Raw genomic sequence first — 11,255 nt, forward strand, 5'->3', positions numbered from 1 at the left:
AGAGTCTGCCTGTATTGATTCTGCTCTAACGACTCTTATGGTCGTGTCCTTTAGAACAGTGGCGTCGGCAGGGTTGTTCAAGGCTCTGTGCTTGATAAACTTGTCTGACTTCAATACTCAGTGGTTCCCACTGCCCCTCCCCCCACCTCTGCAATGTGACCTACTCTGCACACAGCCCCAACGCTCTCTTGCAGCTTGTGAAAAGCAGCTTGACTGACTGATGGTTTGTCTGATTAATGGCGACAGAGGCACTCGGCAGAGGGTGGCGCGCAGACAGCGTGCCGCTGGCCAGCCCCAGTGACGGTAGCCCCGGCGACGGTAGTCGTGTCAGCCCACCAATAGCGGTGCGGGAGGACGCTGAACGCTCACTCCAGGGCTGTAAAGAGCCCCGCTCTGCTCCACAGCGAGTGCTGGACCGAGCCCAGGGGCAGGGTTCTCTGTTGCTGGTGCCACCAAGCTCTAAACGCAGGGAGAACATGGCTGAAAGTCCTTCAAAATAAAAAAATGTAGATCCTCTTTCTTCAGCAGAGCTGGAGTTCCTGTCTGGAATGATGTAATGACTGCCCTGTAGACTTCCATAATGAACCCTGCCCCCATATTCAACCAACACAGACCGCTAGCATAGCTTTAAAAAAGGCTGGGAACTTTAGTGCCATCCTTCCAGGCCTTCCTGGCCTTCCTCCCGACACCCATTAGGATCAGACTAAACATTCCACAGAGAGACTGTTCAATGCCGGTGCACAAACATAGGGCTCCGTGTATGTCCCTGTAGGGCTCATATGTTCGACTGATGGAGCGGAGGATGCTCAGGAAAGGCCAGCGTCTTCCTCTGGAAGTGGGGGGGACCCAACAGAGAGCCACGCCCTCTCTGACTTCCCAGACCATGGCAGGCATGGGCTGTGGTCAAAGTCACCAGGAAGGCCGCAGGAAGAGCCAGTGACATGGTTAGAGAGTGTCAGAGGGGCGGAACAAGGTCACTGCACTAAGGCTTACAAGTGGTGTGTGTTGCAAATTACATGCGCGCGCACACACACACACACACATACAGCACTCAATCTCTCTCTCTCACTCACACACACACAAAATATGTCTTGATCTAGTACTCAGCATATTTGCAAACACAGTGTACACAAAGATGGCAGATTAGGCAGCAGTGGTGGAATTCAGCCTCTATAGCTACGGAGAGACAGCAGAGGTGTCACAAATCCAGCTGCTGACAGGTATCAGATCGGTCTGCAGCTGGTCCCTCCACACCCTGCTAAGGGAGCAGCTACGTCCATTCATCTGCCTTTGGTCCCTTCCTACTCATGCACGTTGTGCACTTCATTAGCCCACCAGAGGGTTGGCTATGTACCGTTCCATAGAGGGAAAGTGCCCTAGACATCCACCCCTACCCCACCCCAGTGTTTAGTTCCAACCCTAATTGGACAACCTAAGTTAATCATCAGCATTTGAATATTAGAGGCAGGTCTGTCAGAACGCAAGTCTGCAAGGCAATAGATCTCCAGCACTGGAGTTATCCCTGCAGTAACGTGAGCTGAGCATGGACAAGACACAATATTCGGATGATTTTTGGCATATTATGAATGTTACATGCTTTGAAATATACTGAAATCACATCGGTGCACCATCAATGTAATGACTGATGAATGAGATGCACTATTTTGCCACAGGACATGGATCTACAATACATGACATTTGTCAAGACGCTCAGAGAACACAAAATCCATGAGCCCACGTGCATGATGGGGTCTTCCATGTTAATACTGCACCTGCTTACCCACCACAGCTCCTACCTCACGCGTATCCTTTCTCCTAACAATCAACAGGCCTTTCAGAAACCAGTTAATAACCAGGCTGCATGTTTATTCCTGCCTTCTCTCGTGGTCCACAGCTATCCGTGGCTTTTCAGTGGCTCTGTACGTGCTAAGAGGTGCTAATTTGTTTGAATCCTATTTCTGCTCATTTCACTTTCAGCCTGTTCCAGCAGTCAATACTGGGAACAGACGCACTGATTGAGAACATGGTTTAAAATCCTGGTATTTGCACATTTAAATGTAAAAGCTTACCATTCCACTTTTAATAGAAATGTCAGCACAAGCACTCTGAAGAGCCATCACGAGCTAAAGCAGGCTGCTACGGAAATGGCAGTTTATAGCAGCAAAGTACGTTTTGATCAGGGATCACATTACCTCTCCAAATAACTGATCTAACTCACGCGCATTTCCAAGAACTTAGCGCTCTGAGTATCCGTCTGCAGAGAGCGCATGGCCAGGCAGAGCAGGGTCTGGAGACGCAGTGCTAATAAGGAATCCATCAGGGTAACGGTGTCCCTGTCACTGGGTACAGGGAAGCCATTAACCCAACTGACCTTGCATGGTTGGCTCTGATCGGCACGCTAACTAAGCCCTGCCCAAAGAAAGGGGCCAGAGGTAGTGGCCATTAGTGGCCACTCCGCCAGCCGAGCTTCTCCCTACACATGCTGATCAAGGTCCACCCCCAAGGGTGTGGCCTCATACAGGGGCGGGGCCAGGCCCAGTCCCAGTAGATCAGGTGGGAAGAGAAGGTTGTAAAAGTAGTGGTGCTTGTTTGTCAGCACTTCTTATTACATAGTCCAGAGAGATTTGAATTTCATTTCCATTCTAAATCACAAGTTGTGGAATTGAACCAAGCAAATATTTCCCCAAAGCCCACACAGTGCTTCTCTCCACACATTACTTGACTGCCGGTCAACACCCCAAATAAAAAAGATCAAAATCAATCATATCAAATGAGTATCTTAAATGAGAAATGCCATGTGAAGCCAGAAAGACTTAACGAAGACGCTGCTATCAACATTTGTTGCCTATCTTTAACTAACTGTTTCAGTTCATTGTGCTGCCCTGAATACAGAGTCAAACTCATCAGAACATCGCAGCCTAACAATGCAATCGAATACCATGACGCTCATTCTCCAGACATGTATTCGTGAGCTCAGTGGCCCCGTAAAACCACAAGGCAAGCAGATCGGGGAGCTCTCACACATGCTGGTCACCATGGTGACCCCACCCCTTCTGTTCTTATAAAAATGATTTCTCCCTGTACGTCCCCACACAAGAGGGACAGCATGTGGAGAGTGTGAATGATGGCACTGGCCCGTTTCCTGTGGTGGCCAGATCAGAAAGAAGCGATCTCATTTAGGGAAAGACCACGTGGTAGGGCAGAGCAGCGGAAGACCAGCCTCCGGGCCATGCACCAGCGCACAGGGGGATGAAAAGAAAGGGGGGGAAAAAAACAAAACAAAACAAAAAAAAAAAAAAACACAGGAGTCGCTCCAACAAGCTGAACGCAACGCTTCCAAGTCCTCAAGCCGAGAAGACTGGACAGTGAAATGACTTTGCCCCCAGCAGGTTTCGATTACACCTCACGTCAAACTAAATACCAGTTTAGGGCGATTGATTTCGAAACCACATCCTTGACAATGGCCGTTTCCATCGTTTCCCAGCAGCTCATCAGCTGCTATTACCGGCCGTTACACCATCCAGTAAGCAACAGCACGTCCAAAGCCTCAAATTGTAGAGAAGTGTACTCCAGCTTGCACTGAGAGAAACACAGTATTTTGTACCCGGGGGGTTTCCAGACACTCAGGAGAGTCGAAGGGGACAGCCATCAAAAGGACAACAGGCAGACAAGAGCACACGAGATCAGAAGCCCTGGGAGCTTAGACCCACCCACTCCAATATGCATCTCAGCATCTGAAGGAGGAATTAAAGGGGTGGAGACAATGCACCCAGCACAGCATGGATGCCCCACGTCTGAGTCCTTGCCCGTGTGGTCTTCCACCAACACAGTAGTGTTTTACAACACTATAAAACACATCTCCTAATTCACCTCATCTGTAGCAGCTGTCACCACAGCCAACTAAAAATAAAGGGAGGATCGTGATGAAGAATGTTTCTGGCATGTCCCACGTCGCATGGGATACAATGTCACCCACTTCACTGGCAGTGAACCTTAATGGTAGACATTCTAGCAGCTCCGCAGCTCAAACCAGTAAATCCTCCACATCACATCACTTTCACAGTGCACGGCAATTTAAAAACCAATTACCTTATTAAGAGAAATAGGGGGTACAACCAACAGATATACAAAAGACAGAACACCAGACTTATTCAGCTAGAACCACAGCTTGGTGTATTCTGGAAACGCTGACATCACCGTGCCTGGATGGAGAAGAATACACCCATTAGCTGCTAGTTGTCCATTTGAACACCACCTTTACTCACATTCCCAAGATTCTTAGCAGCTGGTGGAAAGGCACTTTGGGCTGACCTCTGTGACCCTCATGCATTGACATCCCCACTCCATATCCTTCAGAAGAAACAACAGTCCTCAGGACACGGGGCCAACGGGAGCAATTTGGGTGAGTGGTCCAAAAAAGCCCGAAGTCCAAGAGAGATCAAAGCAGAGTCTCTACAGCCAAACGTGGGGGGAGGGGGGACTCCAGCTTGCAGAGCAAACGGCAGCTGTTCTGAAAGGGAGCGTTACCAGTCCCCCCCACTGCGTCCGGTCAGCCCACCCCTCCCCCACAACTCGGAGCCTGCAACCTTAAAGCCTGGATCCATTACATCCTTGCACCAAAAAGATCTTTTCCCAGACACAGCTTCAACATCAGGAGTGCCAAGGAACCCCCCTTTAATCCCCCTAGATGCAGTTTCATAAGATGCCATTTCAAGAAAGCTCTGTTTGGGAAAGCTTTTACTCAGCGTCCAACACTGGCATGAAGTCTGTGTTGGGCACACTCAGCTTTGTCTGGGTCTCCCGCGTCACTCTGGGCAACCTGCTCACAGTTGGCCATGTTAATCAGGCAGGGTTGACCCGCGGGCAGCTCCAACGTGTCTCGACACAAGAGCATGGACCAGGAACATGTGGCGGCAAGCAGCCTGGTTCAGTAGCGCTGTGGGCCGGACAAGGCTGACCGGTCCTAAACAAGGCTGACCAATTTTGGGGAAAAGTTATATTAGAACTTTTTTTGCGATATTAAGAATTTTTAAAAAATAAAACTGGAGGGGGAAAAAAAAATCATAAAAAAAACCCAACATTCCCAAACAGAGCCAAGTATCACTCCAAGCAGCTGAAACGGAGCAGGTGAAGTAGGGATGGAAAAACGGTCGCAAGGTAACTTCACAGAATCAGATGTAGAATGTAAACGTTAATTGCTCACTCCCCCTAAAAGCACTATATTGTAATAAAAATACAGCTACATATTGCAATAGTTTAAAACATGGTAATGAAGCCTTGAGGTGACATGGACAAAGATGAGCTGGTATTGTTTTCACCAGGATTATTCGCTTGTTGGATCAGGTGAACACTGTGATTCATTAAAAAAATTACAGCACCGTCTGGCCATGCTGGCCATGCAGGCCATGCAGCAGGGACGCGAAAGGTTTGGTTAGGGGGTGGGGTTTAACCGGGATGAGGACACCTGCGTCCTGTGTCTGAGCTGGCACAGGAGCGTGGGGGTAATGATGGAGTCGGTTGCTAAGGTTCCTTACCACGCACAAGGCCTGCCAACCATCTATTCTTCAGTCTGTCAGACACACTGACTGCAAGAAGGGAGGGGACAAGAAACAGGCAGGGCAAGCTGATGATCTCCAGGTTGTTCAGTCTTAGCGCTACGAGCCTGATTACTCATGTTCCTGCTGTCTGAGTAACACCTCAGTAACCCTAGGTTATGAGCTTCTGTGCTGCTAGGGACTACCGATTCTCTCTCTCTCTCTCTCTCACACACACACACACACACAACCTCGAGCTGAAGATGATAATATTTTCATGTATGGACTGGCTGATTGCGTTTGATCCATTTAGCATTTAAACTCAACATGCACAACAAAGGAACAAATTTACACAGATGCCCCTTTCAAGACATTTATTTTTCTTTGTTTATTTAAGCCAAAAGGCCAATCTGCACACAACCACCTTTAAACCTTGTACACTTGCGACGAGCGCAGACTAATGCTTTGTGTTGTGGTTGCTTGTAGCAGGTACACAACACTGTGATGTAGTGTGAGCAGCAGGGTTGTGGCATTACTCAACCTTCACTAATGTTAAGCAGCCTCACTACAGTACAGAATGTGCAACACCTCAAGCGTTAAGCTGGGAGCTCTGCTGTCCTTAAATGGATCCATTAGGGAATTTAAGGCTTTGTTCACAAGTGGAAACTTGCTCCATTCATTTGCAATGCAAGCTTGCGAGGAAACCTATTGTTGTGTTAAATTGCTCAACGCTGGACCCGATCACCTGAACAAGTTTCTGTCCGGGAACGATGACGGCACAAAACACGAAGAGAAGAAAAGAAAGAAAGAAAATGGATGCAACAAACAAGAAACCGCTGTGACATGGTCCAGATGGAGGAGTATGGCGCCATGTTCTTTAACCTCGTCTCGGACAATGATGTAGACGGGAATTAAAAAGCAGTCACATATTCCCACATACGGTTCCATTATCGAGAATACGGATTTGCGCTTTGACATTTAATGGCAAACACACTCCTGGGTCTGGCCTCTTGTGTTCCCATTAAAGTCTGGAAGCACATCCCTCCCCTGAGCGTGTGCTGGGGGCGGAGGAGACAGCCCGACACTCCGCAAACCGTGAAGGCAGGGGCATGACAATCGGGAGCAGAATTCCCGCCACAATGCCGGAGCGAAGCGTGCCAACGTTATTCCAGTGCCGCTGGCATCCCTTCTTCTCACAGGTACATAAAAAGCAAGCAGCAGGCAAAAAGGGGGGGAGTGCACTTTACCTTTTACAGGCTTGCAGGGACTGTGGGTGGGTGGGTGAATGTGTGCAGATTTGTTCTGCGAACCAAAGTTCTGCGAATGGCACCTACGTAAAGGCTCTACCCCTCAAACACTCCTAACCCACCCCCCACAGTGCAGGCCCCAGGTGACAGATACTGAACTGTTCTCAGGACTATGAAAATTAAATGTCTCCAGTGGGGAACCACTGACAACATACAGTATTAAAAAGAAAAAAGACTACATCACAAAAAGCTGTAACATTTAGAAATATTTGTTAATTGAGGAGACTATCATTGTTCTGAAAATACCTCACCGTCCTAAATTAAGAGCTGAGACCTGCACCCTAATGGCTAATGGGCTGGCCATAACTTCCAATAGTGGCCAAAAGTGGGTGGCGTTTCATCCCAAGGCTGGGCTCAGGTAGGTGATGGCACCTTGGTGGTATCCGTGCCAGGTGGCTTGGTATACTGTGATCACAGCCAGAAAGCCTTCATCTTTTAATGATGCCTGTCCTTCAAAAGAAAGAAAATATATATTTTCACTGCTTTGTTCTTTGGAAATAAGATCTTTGTCAGACGGTTGTGTGATGTGTTTGATAACAGCCTATATGTCTTCAGGGTGTATAGAAGATCTCTAAAAACACTAAAAACATCCTTAGAAATTCCATTAGATTGTATTGAAATTCAAACGAAAATACATCAATACTAATCCGCGTCATCCAGAAATCCGAACATTTATTCCAAAAATGGACATAAAAATTGTCAATGAAGCTCGGCATTCAGTAGCAACATGGAGCACTGGTTTCCGAGGCGTGACTCCAGGTGTGAAAGAGTGTGCCTTCTACCTCATCGACTGTGCCTGTGTGCCGACTCTAAATTTAATTACACACACATCCTTTTGTTTCTTCTCCATTGCTCCTGTTGAAAAAACAAAACAAAAAAACAACAACAAAAAAACACACACGCACAAAAAAAAACTGCTGTCTTCACACTGCAGCACTGTGCCAAGGTCAGCCAGCATGTTTGCACAAACCAAGGTTAAAAAATAAAGGCACAGATTTCCGGGTGTGCCGGCTCTATTTAAAACCTGGCTCATCCACAATAGTGCATGTCATGCTAATTGATGCAGCTTATTAACACGGAGCCACTGTTTGCATTGGCGGCAGTGGACGTTAGCGACTCCATTAAGATATGATTAAGAGAATCCCACCCCGTCCTTCCCGTCCAACCCCCAAACACATTTCTAAGGCAGCCAAGGAGAAGTTTAAATTAAGTGTTTTTTTTCTGGGTGTGGGGTCAGTCTGCGCAGTTCGTTTATTAGGTAGTCATAGCCATCTCAAATAAGGGGACAGAAATGAGCAGAGTGCTAAATTAATATGACACTAAGGCCAAAAAGCTCATTGGGTACACACAAAAACAACAACAACAAAAAAACCCTGGGCCTGCCTTCATGTCCCACAGGAGGGCCCACTGAAAGGGGACAGTTCATTTTCAGGACACCGGGCTCTCTGCTTGATGGCAGAGGCAAGCCACTTATCAATAATTTACTAAACCCTTTCAATGTGAAATGCTTTTAATAAGCATTATACTGCCACTCATTTAATTTAATATGAAAATTGTGCCATTTTTGCAACGTTTTCCTTTTCTGGTGGTTTCTTGCTGAAGAATGCAGATTTATAAACCTTCTAATAAGAGAAATAGTATGTCTAAGATCTCATTACAAGAAACATTTCAGTCACAACAAGCATGTGGGACGTGTTTAGGATATATATTGAGAGTTGGGCTATTTCACATGGATTTTCCATTGTGTTACTGCACGTAGTAAACGTCACTCCTTGTTTTTGTGCAACCCGTCATCATAGTTACCGTCACTGGCAGTAATGGACAACACTGCGCAAATACAGATGATCAACATATTTCAAGCCCGACTATTTCATAAGTTTATGGCACCAAGAATAACACCATTTCCACCCTGCATTTGCGCATTTTGCTTGTGGAGGCTGGGTGTTAAACAAGGTTCTTATCATGATCATGAAATAGAATTATTACCGAGCAAGGAAGTTCTAAAGCGTGAACAACTATCTATCTGGGACACCAATGTGGCCACAGTTTGACCTCTGGGGAAGGCATCTGTGGCCTACCTGCTCTCTGACCCACAAACACAGACTCCGCAAGGCGGAGGTGAGCAGCCTCTTGGCTCAGAGGCTCACCATCTGTCCACATCACTTTCAGTGCCGTCATTTCGGCCCAGGCCATGATGGCCTAACGTGAGGCTGGCGCTGCTGTGCTTTGTAAAAACAGCTGCAGAATGCTGGACAACACTTTACACACACAGCACACGCGATGTCATGTCGTCCTGCATGAGAAACACAGGTCCAGCGGTGCCCTGTCTGAACACCCCATTGAACGTATGCATCTGGGTGGAGCACTCCGGGTGACGGTAACGTAAAAGTATTTTTGAGTATGCAACCCCTGTCTAATCCCATTGTCTACACCTACATCACTGCCCCCACCATGGCCACATAAGACATTTTGGTGTTAGCTGGTATATTACTCTAAATGGAGAATATGAACTTGTATGTAAACGCAAAACAACGTTCCCAGGTCCCTTTGACACTGACTCAGACATAAAACCCTGTTATGCACACAGCTAATTAACTACAAGAGGTAGTAATGATAGGTACATGATCTACTATCAAAAAACTAAATTCTGTATAAATAAGGAATGCAATACAGACTGACATTAATGCAGAAAACAGTTTCATAATAATGGAACCTATGTAAGACACAAACCTAACTATGTCAGTTTTATATTTATTGTTAAATGCCTTTATTTTTAACTTGGTCAGATCTAACAAATGAGATCTTACCTCACAAAAATGGACTTGCATAGTTAACTTACAAAACCACCAGTGCCATTTCGAATGGTGATCTCAGTGACCACATTACCACAGAACAAACTCTAAAGCATAGGCGTAGTTTTGACAACCCCCAATAATTCCTGCTCACACTACTCAAATAATGTGTTAGGTTGAGTAGTGTGATCGGTGTCGCCCCCCCTCCAAAGTTGAAATGAAACCTACACCACTGTAATGAAGAATCACTGACAAAATTAAAACACTGACATACGAGCCACTATGGCTCATAAGTTGTTGTAAAACTAATTCAAAACTATTAAATCATTTTACTAAATTATTACGAATAATTTAAATAACCCCAATATTCATTCGCATTGGCACTAGCAAGGATTATTTTAGAATCCTTAAATTCGTCAATATTTGTTACCTGAGCACTGGATTAAAATATGCCATGCTCCACCACAAAAACGCCAAGAAGAAATTTTGAGTAACCGCGGACGAAAAATATTCTGATACCTTTCAGCTACTAAACTAAATTCTGAAATATAATACAAGTAGGTCTCGTTAACTCTGCTTACCAAAGTTGTTAGCCAGAAGGCCAAAAAGGAAACAACTGAGCGGACCGTGAAAATTACCTAGACAGAGCTAACGTACAGAGCTAAGCTAACATAGCCCAGGTTGGTCCGCTAACCTACGTAGCTACGATAGCTAGCGTTAGGAACTGGAGTGAGGCTAGCGGAGGCTACACGACAGTTAGCATCGCTTGGCTAACTAGCTACCAGCACACTAGAGGCAAACATTTAACGTAAGAGCCCAAAATCCACGAAGACATACAACTAAAATGACGGCAAAACGATTCCTTCTGTTTAATACTGATTTAATTTTCAAAAGGCATGAGGAGGTATGCTAGCCAGCTAAGCTAGCTTCCTTCTGGACTTACCTCAAGACTCCAGCTGCCCGAGGTTGGATCCGTAACTCTGCGGTGGAAATCCTTTTTCGAAGACCTGTGCGACCGTGCTTTCACGTATCTACACGCATCAAATTATGCCACGGGAATCCGTACAATGTGCAGTTAAAACTTGTACGACGGAGTTATCGTTTCCTAATGGTATAATCCATCTACAATGGTCGAGTGAGGCTAGCTAGCTAGCTAAGTTACAGCCGCCTCGCTCGAGACGCAGAGAAGAGTTTCCCTCAGAAGACGGTGCTACCTTGATCGATGTGTAGTCTGTAACGTTACCCTCGGCCGTATTTTCCTAGTCTCAACTGCATTCCTCCCTCTATTGCACAATGAGCCGCTATAATTTATTCATGAGATCATGGGGATGGAGGTTGTGTGTCGGAAGAAAGAGAGGCAGTTTTTTGTCACTCACCCCTCGTCGCCCTCCCCGGCTGACTTCCCCTCCACGGCTTCAGGCCAGATTAGTGGATCGTCGATCGAGCGAGTCGCTGCGGATGACGACTTTGCTGCGCTTCGCTCAATGACACAACCTACGTCTACTTGAGAAATCCACGCCATTCTGTTTCCTCGCTGCACATACTTCTACTTGGACGCTAAGCCGGAGGTAGAGCACTTTAGAGCCAAAATGGCCTATCTTTTCCGTGCAAGATATGTTGTT

The 11,255-nt window shown here is 46.4% G+C and overlaps 1 protein-coding gene across 2 annotated transcripts in view; it reads right to left on the minus strand.

Moving 5' to 3' along the window:
- The window catches only part of zmiz2 (zinc finger, MIZ-type containing 2), a 30,340-nt gene extending 19,306 nt beyond the window's left edge, over positions 1 to 11,034 (minus strand). The window contains exon 1 of one of the 2 annotated variants that reach the window (XM_035535645.1): positions 11,010 to 11,034. The gene's annotated coding sequence lies outside the window, so the exon portion shown is untranslated. The other variant, XM_035535643.1, reaches the window with a different exon arrangement.
- Between the last annotated feature and the right edge of the window lie 221 nt (positions 11,035 to 11,255).

The sequence above is a fragment of the Electrophorus electricus genome, chromosome 17 (genome assembly GCF_013358815.1).
Source record: "Electrophorus electricus isolate fEleEle1 chromosome 17, fEleEle1.pri, whole genome shotgun sequence".
NCBI classification, from domain to species: domain Eukaryota; kingdom Metazoa; phylum Chordata; class Actinopteri; order Gymnotiformes; family Gymnotidae; genus Electrophorus; species Electrophorus electricus.